General features: G+C 41.3%; 2 non-coding genes and 1 pseudogene across 2 annotated transcripts; 2 read left to right on the top strand and 1 right to left on the bottom strand.

Moving 5' to 3' along the window:
- The first annotated feature begins 7,493 nt into the window (after window positions 1-7,493).
- Window positions 7,494-7,601, top strand: LOC124075433 (U6 spliceosomal RNA). Its single transcript, XR_006846050.1, has one exon. It is a non-coding gene; the product is annotated as a U6 spliceosomal RNA (small nuclear RNA).
- Window positions 7,602-12,769: 5,168 nt separating this feature from the next.
- Window positions 12,770-12,891, top strand: LOC124075449 (small nucleolar RNA SNORA70; annotated as a pseudogene).
- Window positions 12,892-14,724: 1,833 nt separating this feature from the next.
- On the bottom strand, window positions 14,725-14,830 carry LOC124075442 (U6 spliceosomal RNA). The gene has a single exon (XR_006846056.1). It is a non-coding gene; the product is annotated as a U6 spliceosomal RNA (small nuclear RNA).
- Window positions 14,831-17,064: the final 2,234 nt, after the last annotated feature.

Here is a 17,064-nt window from a genome sequence, read left to right as displayed (position 1 = left end):
CCATGAGGATGAAGGCATCTGTCTGCACATGTAGAACTGAATGCCTGGTTGGATAGAAGAAGGGTGGGGAAGTCTTCCCAGAAGTGGAGTTTTAGCTAGGCCTTGCAGGATGTGCAGAAGTTCCCTGGATAGAGAAGGTGGGAAGATAGAGAGATGAACTTGTATAAAGACTCGAACTTGAGAAAGCCTGCATGTGTGAGAAGAATATGGAGCAGTTTCACAAGGCTGCAAGTTTCGGATAAGGGGTAAACACAAGGCTGCACATGGACATTGGGGCCAGATCTCAATTGGGCTGAGAATGCCATGCTGGGAATTTAAACCTGATCTAGTAGGTGGGGAGTCTCTGTCAATATGGTGGAATCACTCGGAGAACTTTATTTATTTATTTACTTTTGGTACTGAGGCTTGAACTCAGGGATGGTCTATCCCTGACCTATATCTCCAGCCTTTTTCATTTTTTATTTTTGAGATAGGCTCTTGCTAAGTTGCAGAGGCTGACCTCAAACTTTCCATCCTCTTGTTTTAGCCTCCAGAGCAACTGGGATGAAAAGCATGTGTCACCAGGCCTGGCCTGGGGCATTTTAAAATAATCCCATTCTGTGATCAACCCAGCAATATTCTGAGTCAGTAAGTCTCAGGTGAGACCCAGAAATCTTCATTGTTTGAGGCTTCTTAGCAAATTCTGATACCCATCAGGTATGAAAACCATGGTGGGAGGGGGGTGTGTGTCTAAGAAGGGATAGGCCCCACTGAGATGCCTTGCCCAGACCTCAAGATCTGAGCAGAGAGCTTGGGAAGAGGAGGAATGGGGAGAGGAAACTCTGACCCTCAGCCTTCCCCTCCTCTCCAGGGCAGTCCCCCCACTCTGATGGCTACATATACTACCAGGGCTGCCCCTGGAGATGCTTCTTCCCTGTGGTCTGGCTCCAGAAGCCAGCCAGCCTTCCTTTTTTCCTTCCTTCCTTCCTTCCTTCCTTCCTTCCTTCCTTCCTTCCTTCCTTCCTTCCTTCCATTTTTGAACTCTTCCATCATGTCTCAGGTCCTATGTTGGACCTTGGAGGTTTGGTGAATCAAGTTCCAGATCCATCCTTCTCCCCCAAAGCTTTTGATCAGTCCTGGGTCCCTCAGCTCCCCTGCCATTGGGAATGTGGTTAAGTGTAAGAGGGTTGGGGCAGGAAATCCACCCAAGGGGCTCAGATAGCAGCATCAGGGCCCAACCCTCCAGCCTCCAGGCCCTATGGCTGCCTGGTCCCCTTTCTCCCCCCATATACACACACCCATAGGCCTAATATCTTCTCCCATCCTGGCTCAGGACTTGCCTGGTCAACTCCCAGGCCTTGCCCCCTGTCAGGAGGGTCCTGGCACCTAAGGTCACAGTGAGCCTCAGCCCACCTTCCACCACCAGCCTACAAAGAAGACAAGAGTCTTGTGTAAGACTTGAGCAGCTCTTCCCAAGGGCAGGGCCCAGGAGCATTTCCTCACAGGGTAGCAAAAACAACAAACATGAGGAAATGACAAGGATTCCGGGGATTTCAGAGCACACAGCTCAGGTACAGGATGGATCCCTGCAGAGAGCTGGGGTTAGAAGCTCATGGGCAGCTTCCGCACCTTCCCCTTGGAGCCAGTTCTTTGTGTCTTCATGTTTGTTCTGTTCTTCTCTTTCATCAGGGTCCTGTGCCCACTTCAACTCCCAGCCCCTGCACCATCACCAGATGCCCCTGTCTCATTCACTCATTCATTTTTTTCCTTCCTTCCTTTGACATACAGGGACTATGAGCCAGACACAGGGGAAGAGCCAGACTTCATGACTTTGCATGAAGTTCACAGTTGGGTGGGGAACAACCAATGCAATGTAATTATTATCACCATAGACTTATGCGTAGAATGTTATAAAACCAGGGTGTTACCAGTGAGAAGGTTGATTCTTGAAGAATGAGTAGGAATCTAAGGAGATCATGCCCCACAGAGAATAATAAGGGTAAAGGCAGAGAGGTGTGAGACAGTGGTTTGCAATGACTAGAGCACAAGTAAGGTTCAAGGGATCAGAAGGTGTGGAGGCTGAGAGGTCAGCAGGGGCAAACCACAAGGGCCAGGCATACTGCACTCAGGAACTTGAGCTTTCTGTCTTAGGCAATGAGCAGTCATCAGGGGATGTGGTCGGGTTTGCCTTTAGAATCATCACGTGGAAGTTGGTTGGGGAATGAGCTGGAGAAGGGAAGCCAGGCAGAGCAGCCAGTAAGTATGAGCACCTCTCAGTGTAGGAGCCGAGGAGGGAGCAGGGCAGTGGGGCTATAGAGCTGGTCCCACTTGGGTAGCTCTATGTTTTCAAGGATCAAGGTCAAAGGGAAACTGAGGCAGTCAGGAACTTCTGCGCTTTTGACTTGAACAGAGTCAGGTGCAGCTAAGACTGTGTCTAGGGATTTGGAAGGTCCACAGCAGGACCCCAACCCATACCCCTGGGAACCAGGGCAAAGTCCAGCCCTAGGGATGAGATCCTACCATAGGCCATGTCAGATGGGGCCCTGATCCTGAAAATAAGAGGTTATAAGACAGAGAACTGAGGAAACCTATCTCTAAGCACATTTATGTCCTTGACCACTTTTCTTTTATGGCTACTGGTAAAGATGAATCACAGACACCTGAGGGCATCTGGGCTATTTTTCTCACTATGCCTAGTGTCCATCTTTCAAGCTACCCTCAGGCTCTTCCTTTTGACTTCAGTTATAATCTGTTCCTGACCTGGGTTTCAGGTCTGTCCTGCTCCTGGCTCCCAGCTTCAGGAGAAACTCTGGCTTGGCTCCACTTGCTTAGGTGCCTCCCAGAGTAGGCCAACCTCCCCAGCGTCCCCAGGATGCAATCTCAGGGTGATGACTTAGGGGTACACGGACACCACAGCTTACTCCCTGAGCCCATTTGGCCAATTAGTCACTCATACAATAAATGTTTCTTTAAACATCCACGATGTGCCAGTCCCTGGACGGACAGCTGGACTAACAGGGTTGAATCAGGTGACTCACAGTTCAATGGAGACGAACACATTCAACACAATCCAACCTATTAAAACATCACACAACACAGCACAACTCAGTGTGACTCAACACATCTCAACACAAGATGCAAGGCCTCAGGTCTGCCTTCCAGCCCTTGGGACCTCCGCTGGAGCAAAAGCAGTTCGCAGGCAAAGGGGCTATGAGTACCAAGCAGGGAAGGAGATGCTTCTTGAGATGTCACAGTAGAGGAAAGAGGCTCTACTGTCAGGTCTGTAGGCTTCTGTCCTGCTGCCTAAGTCCTGGACTAATGACTTAACTCTCTGTGCCTCAGTTTCCACATCTACCAGCGGCCGTGAACAATAGTGTGTATCTCGTAGGGCTTAATGGAAACAGAACATGCAAGGTATCCTGCATCCGTGCCTGGAATGTGGGACACACAATGGCATTGGCTGTGGTGGTAGTGCTTGCTTTAGAATTATAAAACTCTGGATTCCTGGAGTCAGTAAAATGTAGAGTCATAGAAACCTAGGTTCTTAGGACCTTGAACTCAGAACCTAAACAGAACAGAGCCCTAATGTTAGCTAGGGGGTAATGTTAGCTAGGAAGGTGGAGATTTCCCTGTCCCTTCAGATGGAGGTGAAATTTCCTCTAATGCTTTGGGGTCCAGACCTGTCATGTTCAGTTGCTCAGGTAGATTATTCTGCTTCTCTAGAGAAGACCACTCACAAAGACTCCCATGTGAATGGAATGCCCAGGTGCCATATGATCTGCACCACCACTTTCTCCCAGAGAAAGCCTGCTAAATCCCTGGTAGCTCATCCTTACCCCTGTAATCTCTGTTTCCAGCAAAACATGCTGACTTTTCTGTGAACCACACTGACCTGAATGTGATGAAACTACCTCTTGGATTTCATATTTTAAAAAATAAAATAAAATAAAATTACTTCCTCCAAGCATTCTTGAGAGTAGGCTGAGCAGAAGTTTTGGAATGTTCCAGAGAAGAATCACATCCTATGAAGTTTATCACTGTCCAGATGGTACAATGGGATGTGTGGTCCCACATCCCCCACCTTAACCCCTCCCTCCTGCCCCCTAATTTGCTCCTTGGGGCCCAAGGCTTTAGCTATCCCTGGCTCTTGGTGGGTCTCTGCTTAAAGTCTTTTTTTAAAAAATATTTTTAAATTGTCAATGGACCTTTATTTATTTATATGTGGTGCTGAGGATCGAACCCAGGGCCTCACGCATGCTAGACGAGTGTGCTACCACTGAGCCACAGCCCCTCTGCTTAAAGTCTTTATCAAAGCATTTTCCCATCAAAGGTGGTTCCTTCTCTTCTTAAGTATTTTGGGCCATATGCCTAGGTAGTAATTTTTTTAAATATTTATGTTTTAGTTTCAGGTGGACACAATATATTTTATTTTAATTTGGTGCTGAGGATCGAACCCAGTGCCTCATGCATGCTAGGTGAACACTCTACCACTGAGCCTCAACCCCAGGCTCTAGTTAGTAATTTTTAAATACCTCATCACATTTAGTAGCACTTATAAAACCTAAGACTCCCAGAACATTAAAATCAAATCATCTCCCCAGGCGTGGCAGCACAGGCCTGAAATCCCAGTGACCTGGGAGGCTGAGGCAGGAGGATCATAAATTCAAAGCCAGCCTTAGCAAGTTAGCAACACCTTAAGCAACTTAGCAAGTACCTGTCTCAAAATATAATATAAAAAGGGCTGGGGATGTAGCTCAGTGGTTAAGTGCCCCTGGTTGCAATCCCCAATGATCTAACCCCCATCAAATCACCTCAGAATAAGAATTTTGGAATAATCTATAGGCTAAGGATCACAGTTCTAAGAACTATGGAGAATTTTAGAATCCCCCAAAATCTTAACAATGGGAAGGAGTCAGAAGAGGTCATTGAGTCCTCACCTTGTTCCACACAGGTATCCGCTCTAAAACATTGGAGGTACCTACTTGGATTGTCTTGGCTTAAATATGGCTCTTATTCCCTCACCAGATGATCGGTTCCACCTTGAGATTATTCATCTGGTACCCATGGAAATGATTAAAGAGGACCTTAACTTTCTTCTGTTCTTGTAACAGAAGGTGGACTTCAACTCAAGGTATGCCGAGATTTTAAAGCAATGACAGTTGGGAAGATGCAATAACCTGGTTAGATTCGAGAGCTGGGAACTGAGCAGTCCAAGGTGTGATAAACATGGGGAGCTCAGTCATGATCGGAGCAGGGCTGTGGCTGCCATATGTTGATAAATTATGTTTTCAATTTATTTAGTTCAAAACATTTTTAAAGGCTGGGGATATGGCTCTGTGGTACTGTGCTTGCCTAGCATGAGCAAGGCCCTGGGTTGGTTCCCCAGCACCAACAAATAAACCATTTTAAAATTTCTCTTGAGATTTCTTCTTTGATCCAAATGGTATTTAGAAATGTGTTGTTAAATCTACAAGTATTTTCCAACTATCTTCTGTTGTTGCTGTCTTAGTTTAATTCCACTGAGGTCTAAGAGCAGACATTTTGGTATGATTTCTGTTATTTTAAATTTGTTAGCTATGTTTTATGGCCCAGAATGTGGTTTGTCTTATTGATTGTTCCACAAGAACTTGAGCAGAATGTGTATTCTGCTGTTGTTGGCTGGAGTATTCTGCATACACCAATTATAGTCAGTTGATTTATAGTGCTGTTGATTGAACTATCCTCACTTATATTCTGACTTGCTGGATCTGCCCATTTCTGAGATAGATGTTGACGCCTCCAACTAGGTGGGTTCATCTATTTCTCCTTATAATGCTGACAATTTTTACCTCTTACATTTTGATGCTGTGTTGTTAGGTATATATACTTTAGAGATGGTTGTTTTCTTGGAGAATTGACCTTTTTTCACTATGTAATGCCACTTTTAATCTCTGTTACTTTCCTTGCTTTAAAGTTTACTCTGAAATTAACATAGCTACTCCCACTTTCTTTTAAGTGTTAACCTGATTAGTGTTAGCTCTTTACTTTTAATCTATTGTATGTTTTTATATTTAAAGTGGGTTTCATGTGGACAAGATAAATTTGGATCTTGTTCTTTGATCTACTCTGACAATCTCTTCTTAAATTTGTTTATAATTAATTTATAAAAATTCTGTTTAATTAATAAAATTAACAATTTAATAAAAATTCTGGGTTTTAATTTGACTATTAATGTTTAAAGTGATTGATACAATTTGATTTGTACATTCCATGTTTGTTACTATTCATTGATTTTATATTTTTATTCTTTCTTTTTGTTTTCAACACTTATCTTTCCTTACTCATGTTATGTGGTCTTAATTAAACATTTTATATGATTCAATTTTCTGTCCTTTCTTAGCATCTGAAGTTATTTTACTTTTTAGAAAATGATTGCCCTAAAATTTGCAACATGTATATACCATAATAACCACTTAATAGTAAGGATGGGTTCTGAGAAATGTGTTGTTGGCAACTTTAGGGTTGCGTACACTGTTATACAAGCTAAGACAGCATGACATCATGACATCACTAGTCAATATAATCTTATGGGATCACTATCATTTAATTGGTCTGTTAGTGAATGAAATATCATATGCAGCATGTGACAGTACAATTAATACAAGATCACTTTAAAATGACACTATTCTACTTCTTAATTCAGTAGTCACTCCTTATTCATGGCTTTACTATCTGCTGTATTAGTTCTATGCTGTCAACTACAGTCCAAAAACATTAAATAGACAATTCCAGATACAAACAATTCATAATTTTTAAATTGCGTCCTCTTCTGAGTAGTATGATGATATCTCATCCTGTCCTGCTTCAGATGCAAGGTTAATCATCCCTTTGTCCAGTATGTCTACGTAGTATATGCTACCCTACCATTAGTCACTTAGTGGTCATCTCAGTTATCAAATCATCTGTAACAGTATTCTGGTGCTTATATATAGGATTCAATAACAGTGCCTCAGCATCAGGCTTCCACTAGGGGTCTTGGAACATATCCCCTGTGGAAAAGGAGAAACTACTATAAGAAAATATTCCTAATTCCTCGCTCCTGTCCCTTGTTTTATTATATAAGCTATAATTATAAATTTTTTGCTATTATTATTTTGGATGTTATGTTGGATCAATTAAGAACAAGAAAAACAAAATTGTGAAAGAAGCAGAGAAATAAAAACTTACCTATAGGGCTAGGGATGTAGTTCAGTGGTAGAGGGCTTGCATAGTGTCCACAGGGCCCTGGATTTGATCCCCAGTACCTCCAAACCCCCCCTCCCACCCCCTAAAAAAAACCCCTCCAAACCCAAAAACTTGCTTATGGGAATAGAGGTGCAGCCCAGTGGTAGAACTTGAAATTGAACTTACCTGTAGAGGAGCAAAAATGAGAATTACACCAACTTCTTAGAAACCAAGCAAGAAGAGAATGAAGTGAAATATTTAGTGTTGAGGGAAAAAAACACTTTAAAAATTAGCATTTGGTATCCTGTAAAATTTTCTCATTTCCACAACACATACACTAAAATTAAAATATACAGAGAAGCTTAGCATGGCCCCTGAGCAAGTATAACATGCAAATTTGTGAAGTATTCCACATTTTAAATTACAGTTAGATGAGAGGAATGAACTTCAAGAGATCTATTATACAACCAAGTTACTATGGATAACGATGATATATTGTAATTCTGAAAAATGTAGAGAATGGATGCAGAGCACTCTCACCACAAAAATAGTAACTATGTGTGGCAGTATATTTAATTGGCTGAATCTGATCATTCTACAATGTATATGTACACTTCAAAACACCATATTGAACCAGGAGCTGTGGCACAGAGACTCAGGAGGCTGAGGCAGGAGGATCACAAGTTCAAAGCCAGTCTCAGCAACTCATTAAAGACCTAAGCAACTTAGCAAAACCTGGTCTCAAAATTAAAAAAAAAAAAAATTAAAGCGCTGAGGGTGTGGCTCAGTGGTTAAGTGCCCCTGAGCTCAATCCTTGGTTTTAAAAAAACAAAAAACAAAAAAACAACTTATTTGTCAATTAAAAAAGATCAATAAAAATAAAAGTTATTATTTTTTTTTCTTTTACTTATTTCTTCTTTACTGTTCTTCCTCTCCTTTTGTTGATCTGACTTTCCAACTTCTGTCATTTTCTGTCTCTCTGAACAACTTCTTTATACATTTCTTGCAAGTCAGGTCTACTAGCAACAAATGTCCTCATTTTTATTTGTCTGAGAATTTTTTTATTTCTCCATCACTTTTGAAGGAAAACTTGCAGGATACAGAATACTAGGTTTGTGGGTTTTTATTCTTAATACTTTAAATATGTCACTCCACTCTCTTCTTGCTGTCTTGGTTTCTGGGACATCAGGTGAAGTGCTTATCTTTGCTCCTGTGAAAGTATAACCCCTTCCCTCATCCCCTGCTTTCTTTCAAGATATTTTCTTTACCTTTAGTTTATGCAGTGTGAATATGATATGGATGTGTATAGTTTTGTTTGGGTTTTGGCATTGATCCTGCTTGGTGATCTCTGAGCTTCCTGGATCTGTGGTTTGGTGTCTGGAATTAATTTTGTGAAATTCTCAGTTATCACTGCTTCAAATATTTCTGCTCTTTCTTTCCTTTAGATATTCTCATCTTGCCTATGGGATACCTTCTGTAGTTGTTCCACAGTTCTTGGATATTCTCTCTCTCTCTCTCTCTCTCTCTCTCTCTCTCTTTTTCAGTCTTTCTCCTGTTTGCATTTCAGTTTTGAAAGTTTCTCCTGACAGATCCTCAGTCTTGGAGATTCTTCCCTCAGCTGTGTCCAGTTTGCTCAGGAACCTATCAGAGGTTCTCTTCATTTCTGTTAGAGTTTGGATCTCATTTCTTTTTGATTCTTTCTTGAATGTCTATCTCTCTGCTTACATTGCTCATTTGTTCTTGCATGGTGTCTAATTTTTGCATTAGAGTCCTTAGTATATTACCAATAGTTGTTTTAAATTCCCAGGAGAATACTTCTAGCATCCTGTTATATCTGGCTTTTGTTGTGATTCTTGCTGTTTCTTCAAACTGATTTTTGTCTTTAGTTTGGAATTTTGTTGTTGTTTTTCAAAAAAGCTGCGCATGACGTATTTGGTAAAAGGAATTCCAATTAAAATAAGCTTTTAGTGATGCAGTGGTTAGGTGCGAGTGTGGGGAAACTCAGTCCTTTGGGGAGCCTTGGTTGTGAGCTCCCCCAGTGCTTCTCAGTTTCCCCCTCCCCTTGTGGGACAAGATGACTAGAGGGGGCTAGGGTTGGCTTTTTCCCTTCCCCCAGGTCAAGTTAGATTCTGATAAAACCCCAGAAAATTCTGATCTGATAAAATAGTTTCTCTGGAGAGTAAGTCTTGTTATGAAGAACAGGGTGCTCTGGCATATTTCAAAATGATCATTCTTCTCATTCCCCTTGCTGGAAGCAGGAGAGGATCCTTCTCTGACATTCACTGTAAGGACCTACCAGAGATTCCAAAGATAAAATTCACAAACAGTTGGCCCCCTCATAACAGGATCTTCTTGGAGCTTCTAATTCTCAGATTTTCCCACACTGAACCTCCAGCAAGTCTTCAACGATAGTTTAGGTTTTCCTAACCCAGTACTGGTTCCAGTGGAGGTTTCTGCTTGTTCCCATTCCAGTAAGTCCTGGTTCTCTGTATCTAACTGTTCTTCACTTTTTAAGACAATAATTTTCCCTGTGACCTCATTTCTCTGATGGCTCTGGAAGAGTTGTTGATTTTTCAGTGTGTTCCACTTTTTATTTGTGGTTAGGGCAGAACGACAACTTCCCAACTCCTTATACATCTGATTGGAAATTAGAAGTCTTACTCTTGCTACCAAGTATTTAACACTTCTGTCAAAATAAGTACTTTAAAATATTATCTCGGGCTGGGATTGTGGCTCAGTAGTAGAGTGCTTGCCTAGCATGAGTGAGGCACTGGGTTTGATTCCGGCACCACACAAAAAAAATATTATTTCATGCTGGGTGCTGTGGCCCAAGCCTATAATCCCATTGGCTTGGGAGGTTAAGGATTGGGAGGATTTCAAGTTCAAAGCCAGCCGCAGCAAAAGTGAGGTGTTAAGCAACTCAGTGAGACCCTGTCTCTAAATAGAATACAAAATAGGGCTGGGGATGTGGCTCAGTGGTAGAGTGCCCCTGGGTTCAATCCCCAGTACCCCTTCCCTGCAAAAATTATCTCATTTAATCTTCACATCAATTCCCTGAAATAATACTATTATCCCATTCTGTAGAAGTGATTCTTCTGACTCAGCAAGAATGAAGAGATTCTTTCAGGATCACACAGAAACAGGATTTGAACCTAAATCTGTTTATGATTTACCTATCATCCTGCTTCTCAGAACTAAGCAGATTTGCGATAGGGCTTGAGGCCCAGACGAAGACACAAGCCTGAAACAGAGTCAGGAGCTCTGGTCAAAATGGCGAAAGAGACTAAGAAGGTTCTCAGGACTCATTCTTGGCAGGCCATCCACCAGACCAGATTCTTCCCCTTCCCAGTTGTGTCATCTTGGGCAAGCCATTTTCTCTCTTCTGGCCCCAAACAAGCAACGGCAAATGTTAACTGCTCAAAGTAAGTGGAAGTTTTTCTTGTTGTTTCTAGGTAGTGGTTAATGTTGCCAGCCGGGAGGCTGCAGGTGCCAATTTCCCTCCAGCCCTGGTCAGGTGAGATCAGTAACTGGAGAAGTCAGGGCTGTCAGAGGAAGGCATCCTGACCCCAGCGAGGATGCTGGTGGAGGTGGAAGTGTTGGAACCTCAGTGAGAATCATTCTGCTGACAAAGTTATAGTGAGATATACCCGCTCTGGCTTCCCACAGGACATGCTGGTTACCTCTTGACCCTGACTGCTGATCTGGTTGGCACCCACTGCTTGAGAGCCTGAGAGTACAGAAGGACTGATACCACTGATCCTTCTGTGGAGCCAGGTGTGACAGCTGGTATAAAGGAGAAAAAATATTGCAGCTCCAGCTCAGAGTCAACTCTAACACTTCCTGACCAACCCTAATGCCAACGCTGATGCCAGCAACTTCTGCTTCTGGTCAGGATGGAGTAAGAGGTTTATCCTCCCACCTGAAACAACTGAAAAAAAAAAAACAGATTGAAGGAGTGGCACTCAAGACATTTCATATTGGGCAATGATGAACAGTGACCACTGAGAGAAGGGAAGGAAAACAAGGTAATGTCTAAGAGTGACTTACCACCTAGAGAAAGGTCCCAGGCCATGGCCCAGAGGTAGGGGAACTCAGGCAGTGCCGTCCCTCTGAATTGACAAGATATGACTGGGAGTCAGGGAGAAACCAAAGAGGCTAGAGTTTGTAGGGCAGAATGTTGGAGAGATGAGAGCTGCAGAGAAACAGCTCCGGAGATATGAAGCTTCCTTTCAACTAATCAGTTGAGTATTGATCAGCCAGGATTGCCTGAGGCTAGGGAAAGAACCCCCCAAAACAGTAAGAGGGAACAGTGATCCAAACTTACACAGGGTGAGAAACAGTTGACTTTTGATAGCTAGAGCAAAAGGCCTCTTAATTCAAGGGGAGTCAATTAGAGTACTAAGAAGGGTCTTGGCTGAGTAGTGGAGAAAAATTAACCCTCTGCTAAATCCAACTCTGGTACCACCTAAGAAGAGATCAAATAGTTTCCAAGTAACTTTATTACTTCTCAGAACAAACTCAAGATTCTTTATAGAAATATAAACATAAATAAGATCCAACAAGTTAAAATTCACAAATGTTGGGCATTAAGTCAATAGTTACCAGGAATGTGAAGAAGCAAGAAGACACTACCCATAAATAAGATTAATTAATCAATCCATTGACACTGCTCCAGAAATGACATCGATAGTAAAATCAGTAGGCAATAACATTAAAATGGTTATTATGATGATATTTCTACTGATTATAAGCTAGGAAAAAAGAAAAAGAAGATTGACTATGTAGAGACATGGACATTTTTTAAAAGACCCAAAGAAAACTTTTGGAGATAAGATGAAAAAACACAGTGTCTGAGATGAAAAATACAATGGATAGAAATAATGACAGATTGAACACTGCAGAAGAGATTCATGAACTTGAAGGCAAATTATAGAAACTACACAAAATGAAAAACACAGAGAAAAAATCTTCCCCCCACAACAATATTTCAGTGAAGAGCAAGACAACTCCAAATATATAAATTGCTAGTGCAATAAAATAAATAAATAATTGGTAACTAAGATTGCAAAGGAAGATGTAAAACTGCTTTTATTTACACACCACATGATTGCCTATGTGGAAAATCCCATGGAGTCCCCCCCCGCCACACACACACACACACACAAATACTAGAATCAGTGAGTTTAGCAAGGATGTAGGCTATAAGATAAATGTACAAAAAAGTCAATTATGGGGCTGGGGTGTGGCTCAGTGATAGAGCTTTTGGCTAGTGTGTGTGAGTTCCTGGGTTAAATCATAGCACTTCAAAATAATAAAAATAAAAATAAAAAAATCAAAATAAAAACTCAATTATGTTTTTTACCTATTATCAACAATCTAAATTTGAAATTTTAAAAAAATTAATGGCATCAAAATATAAAATAGTTAGGATAAATCTGATACAATATAGGTAAGACCTGGACACTAAAATGATAAAATATGGGTGAGATAAAACAGCACTGTCTATAAAAGAAAAATTAATCAATTTGATTTTATCAAATTTAAAACTTAATGTTCTTAGGAAGATATTGTTAAGAAAATGAAGATGCTGCACCTAATTAAGCTGATTAGGTTACTTTATTTGTGGTGGCCCAGTGTGCAGTGGCTGCAGACAGCAATCTCCTAGTCTGTTGCTTGTATGGGTTGCCCCAAGGGACCCTGGAGACAGCACTTTCTGTGGATGTTCATATTTCTGATCTCATGATGTCCCTAATCTTGGCTCCAGACAGGTATGCGTGGTGCCTTTGGGAAACCCCAAAGCACAGTGGCCAGGGTTCACATTGGCCAAGTCACCATGTCTATCTGCACCAAACTGCAGGACAAGGACCATGTGATTGAGGCCCTATGCAGGGCCAACTTCAAGTTCTCCCAGAAAGATTTACATCTCAAAGAAGTGGGGCTTTATCAAGTTAAATGCTGATGAATTTGAAGACATGGTGACTGAGAAGAGGCTCATTCCTTATGGCTGTGGGGTCAAATATATCACCAATTGTGGTCCCTTGGACAAGTGGCAGGCCCTGCACTCATGAGGGCTTCCACGGTACTGTCCCCCTCTTAATCTCACATACACCAATAAATCCTGTATTGTATATAAAAAAAAAAAGCAAGAAAAAAATTATAAGTCACAAACTGAGAGGAAAAAAGAATCACACATCTGGCAAGGGATTTGTTTTCCGACTAGAACTCAGCATTAAGAAAACAAACAACCCAATAAAAATACGGGCAATAATTTAAACAGACACTTCACCAAAGAAAATATATGGATGCTAATAAGAACATGAAAAGAAGCTTGATATCCTAGTTGTTAGGAAAATGCAAATTAAAACTTAAAGTGATGCCACTACGCATCTATTGGAATGTCCGATATTGAAAAGTCTGGTCATATCAAATGTTGGGGAAGATGCGGGACAAGTAGAGTTCTCATATAGGCTGGTGGTGATGAAATGGCATAATGAAATGGCGTAACTTCTATGGGAAAACAGTTTGATGATTTCTTAAAAAGTCAAACATACACTTAGCATATTATTCCACTTCTAATTATTTACCCGAGGGAAAAGACTGCATTACAAAAGCTTGTTCATAAATATTTATAGCACCTTCATTGGTAATAACTAAACACTGGAAGTAATCCAGATCCCAGGGCTATGGAAATAGGATAAGCTATTAACCTAGGGATTACTTAGCAGAAGGCTTAAACAGAGGCACAGGGAGTGTGGAACACTGGAGTCGGAGGCTTCTGGGTGCTTCTGTTACTTATGAGGACAGTGAGTTTGTAGAAATGACTTTCTAGACCCTCAGAGTTCTCATCTTTGAGAGGGCCTGATAATAACAGACCCACCTCACAGTCCTGTCTGGAAGATGAAAGGGTCTAGAAGCATATGTCACAGCTCAGAGCAGGTTTTTCCCTGTCTTTGCTTCCATCCTCAGTCTCACCACTGTCATCACCATCATCAACAGCAACACTGGGGAATGCCTTTCTGGGGGTGTAAGTTTGATCTGATCTAATGGGTTGGGGAGGGCTATTGTTTCATATGGCAGAATCACTAGGGGCACTCAAAAATAAGATCCTATGGCGCCAGCCAGTAATACTCTGAGCCAGTGTTTCTCACTCCCTAGCACCAGAAGTAAGTTAGATTGGTTTCAGTCAGTCCTCATTGTCCACCCTCTGTCTACAGCCAGGTGTCTAGGGTTGGCTCTGAACCAAATCAGAGCCAGGGGAAAGCAAGGAGACATCGAGGGAATATTCCCGAGAAAGACAACTGGCAGCTCCTCCTCCTCCTCCTCCTCCTCCCCCCCCCCTCCTCCTCCTTTTTTTTTCCTCCTTTTTCATTCCATAACTGCTATCAGGGAGATTCTTTTTGTGGAAAGACACAGAAAGAGCAGGGAGTCTTTCTTTTAGCAGAATGGTGATGGGTGATGGGAAGAATGGGCCTGATACTGCAGAGATCAGAGTGGATCAAGGGAAACACCCTTCCCCATTCTTTTATTTTTATTATTTTTTTTTTAAATATGGACTGGTTCATGAATTTGCATGTTACCCTTGCACAGGGACTGTAGCTAATCTCTGTGTTGTTCCAATTTTAATATATGTGTTGCTGACGTGAGCCACTTCCCTATTCTTTATGATATTGTTTGAGCCACCCGAAGCCAAGGAATAATCTTTTTCCTACCCCGGTTTTCATTCATTTATTTGACCAATACATACTATATGTGTTAGACACGGTTCTAGGAGTAAGTTGAATTATGGTTTCTGTGATCATAATCCTAAATCTAGTCTTAACCTCTTAGTCATGAACCAGAACTTTGACCCTTTTCTAGTGAAAAGCTTGTAGTAGCAAGAAACAAAGGGCCAGCCACTCACGCTGACTCAGTCAGAGGGGCATTAATGTAAGAATCTGCATGGGGCACAGAGTGAAATCCCAGAGGTATTATGAAGAGCCTCCCAACAATGGGCCTCGTGAGGTCTAGATGGAGGGGGCACTAATGTTGAGGAGTTCAGTCCCTCCCTAATCAGCAGATGTGTAGTGTGTCTGTGACCTACTGTCTCGGGTTCTAAACATCAAACATCCCAACTGACAAAAAGACCCTTCATTGATTTTATTTCCTACACAAATTCTCTGACCACCTCTATAGATCTCTAATAGGTAATCTTCATGGTGAACAAATGCTATAACCCCTAAATAGATCCTAAATATTTTATTGGACTAATACAGTAAACTTTTTCAAATGAATAGTCTTAGAACTTTAAATTTTAAAAAATTTTCTGCTTTAAAGTGCTTAAGTATGCTTTCTATTCCTAGCTGAACTTTTTTATTTATGGCCATTCTAGTGAATGTTTATTGGTATTTATTGTGTTTCAAGTTTGCATTCTCTAATGACTAATGATGTTAAGAATCTTTTTATGGCTAGGTGTGGTGGTGCATGCCTGTAAATCCAACAACGCAGGACACTGAGGCAGGAGGATCACAAGTTCCAGGCCAGTCTGGGCAATTTAGCAAGACCCTGTCTCAAAATTTAAAACATAGTAGGGTGGTGGGACAGTGGGGAGGTAGCTCAGTGGTAGAATGCCCCTGGGTTCAGTCCCCGTGTGTGTGTGTGTGTGTGTGTGTGTGTGTATGTGCGTGTGCGTGCACACACACGCACACACACACACAATCTTTTTATGTACTCATTGGCCATTCATATTTGTATTTTTTGGTGAAGTATCTGTCCTAATATTTTACTTATTTAAAAAATTGGTTGTTTTCTCATTATTGAGTTGTAAGAAATCTTTATATATTCTGGATTTTATAATATATAATATATAATGATATGTATTTTACAAATGTTTCACCCATCTTTGGCTTACCTTTTTGTCTTTTTAAAAAATGATGTCTTTCAAAGAACAGAATTTCTTTCTTTCTTTTTTTAGTACTGGGGATTAAACCAGAGGTGCTTAACCACTGAGCCACATCCTCAGCCCTGACCTTTAACTTGCAATCCTCCAGTCTCAGCCTCTCAAGCCACTGGGATTATAGGTGTGCACCATTGTGCCAGACTAAGTCTTTCATTTTGATGAAGTCTAATTTATCAACTTTAAAAAAAAAATGTATAGTGACTTTTGTGTCCTAAGTCTAAGTCTTTGCTTGGCCCAGGGTTTCTCAACCTCAGCAAAACTGGGATGCTGTGCTCAGATAATTCTTGTTTTTGTTTTTTGTGGGAAAATACCTTGGGTTACAGTGGTCTTTCTGTTTCCACTGGATCCCCTTGGACAGCCTGATCCACAGATGCTCAAGTCCCTTATTTAAAATGGTGTTATATAGTATTTGTATATAGCCCATGAGCAGCTTCCCATATAGTTAAAGTCATCTCTAGATTTACTTCTAATACCTAAAACCATGTAAATGCTGAGTGAGTATATTATGCTATATTGTTTAGAAATAATGACAAGAAAAAAGTCTGTACATGCTCAGTAGAAGTGCAATTTATTTTCTGAATATTTTCGATCTGTGAGTGGTTGACTCCATGGATGTAGAACAAATAGATATGGAGGACTGACAGTAGTTTAGAATATTTGGCAGCAGCCTATCTGGGAGAATCGGTAGCTGTGTGGCAGGCAAACTTATGGAGAGTCCATGGCTGATGTGATGCCTGGTGCTGTGGCTAACATGGGGATCATAACCTCATGAGAGCCTCTGAGCCAGAACCACCCATCAAGCTGCTCCTGAATGCCTGGTCTATGGAAACTGAGGTAATACATGCTTGTTTTAAACCACTAAATTTGGGATAACTGATGATATAGCAAAAGATAACTAATACAGACATCTCCAATATATTTTGTTAAATGTACCATTAAATATTTTA

The sequence above is a fragment of the Marmota monax genome, unplaced genomic scaffold, assembly GCF_021218885.2.
Source record: "Marmota monax isolate L192 unplaced genomic scaffold, Marmota_monax_Labrador192_F-V1.1 WCK01_AAM20220418_F8-fsc00008, whole genome shotgun sequence".
NCBI classification, from domain to species: Eukaryota; Metazoa; Chordata; class Mammalia; order Rodentia; family Sciuridae; genus Marmota; species Marmota monax.
The sequence above is the reverse complement of the archived record's forward strand: the minus strand, read 5'-3'. Positions and strand labels throughout refer to the sequence as shown.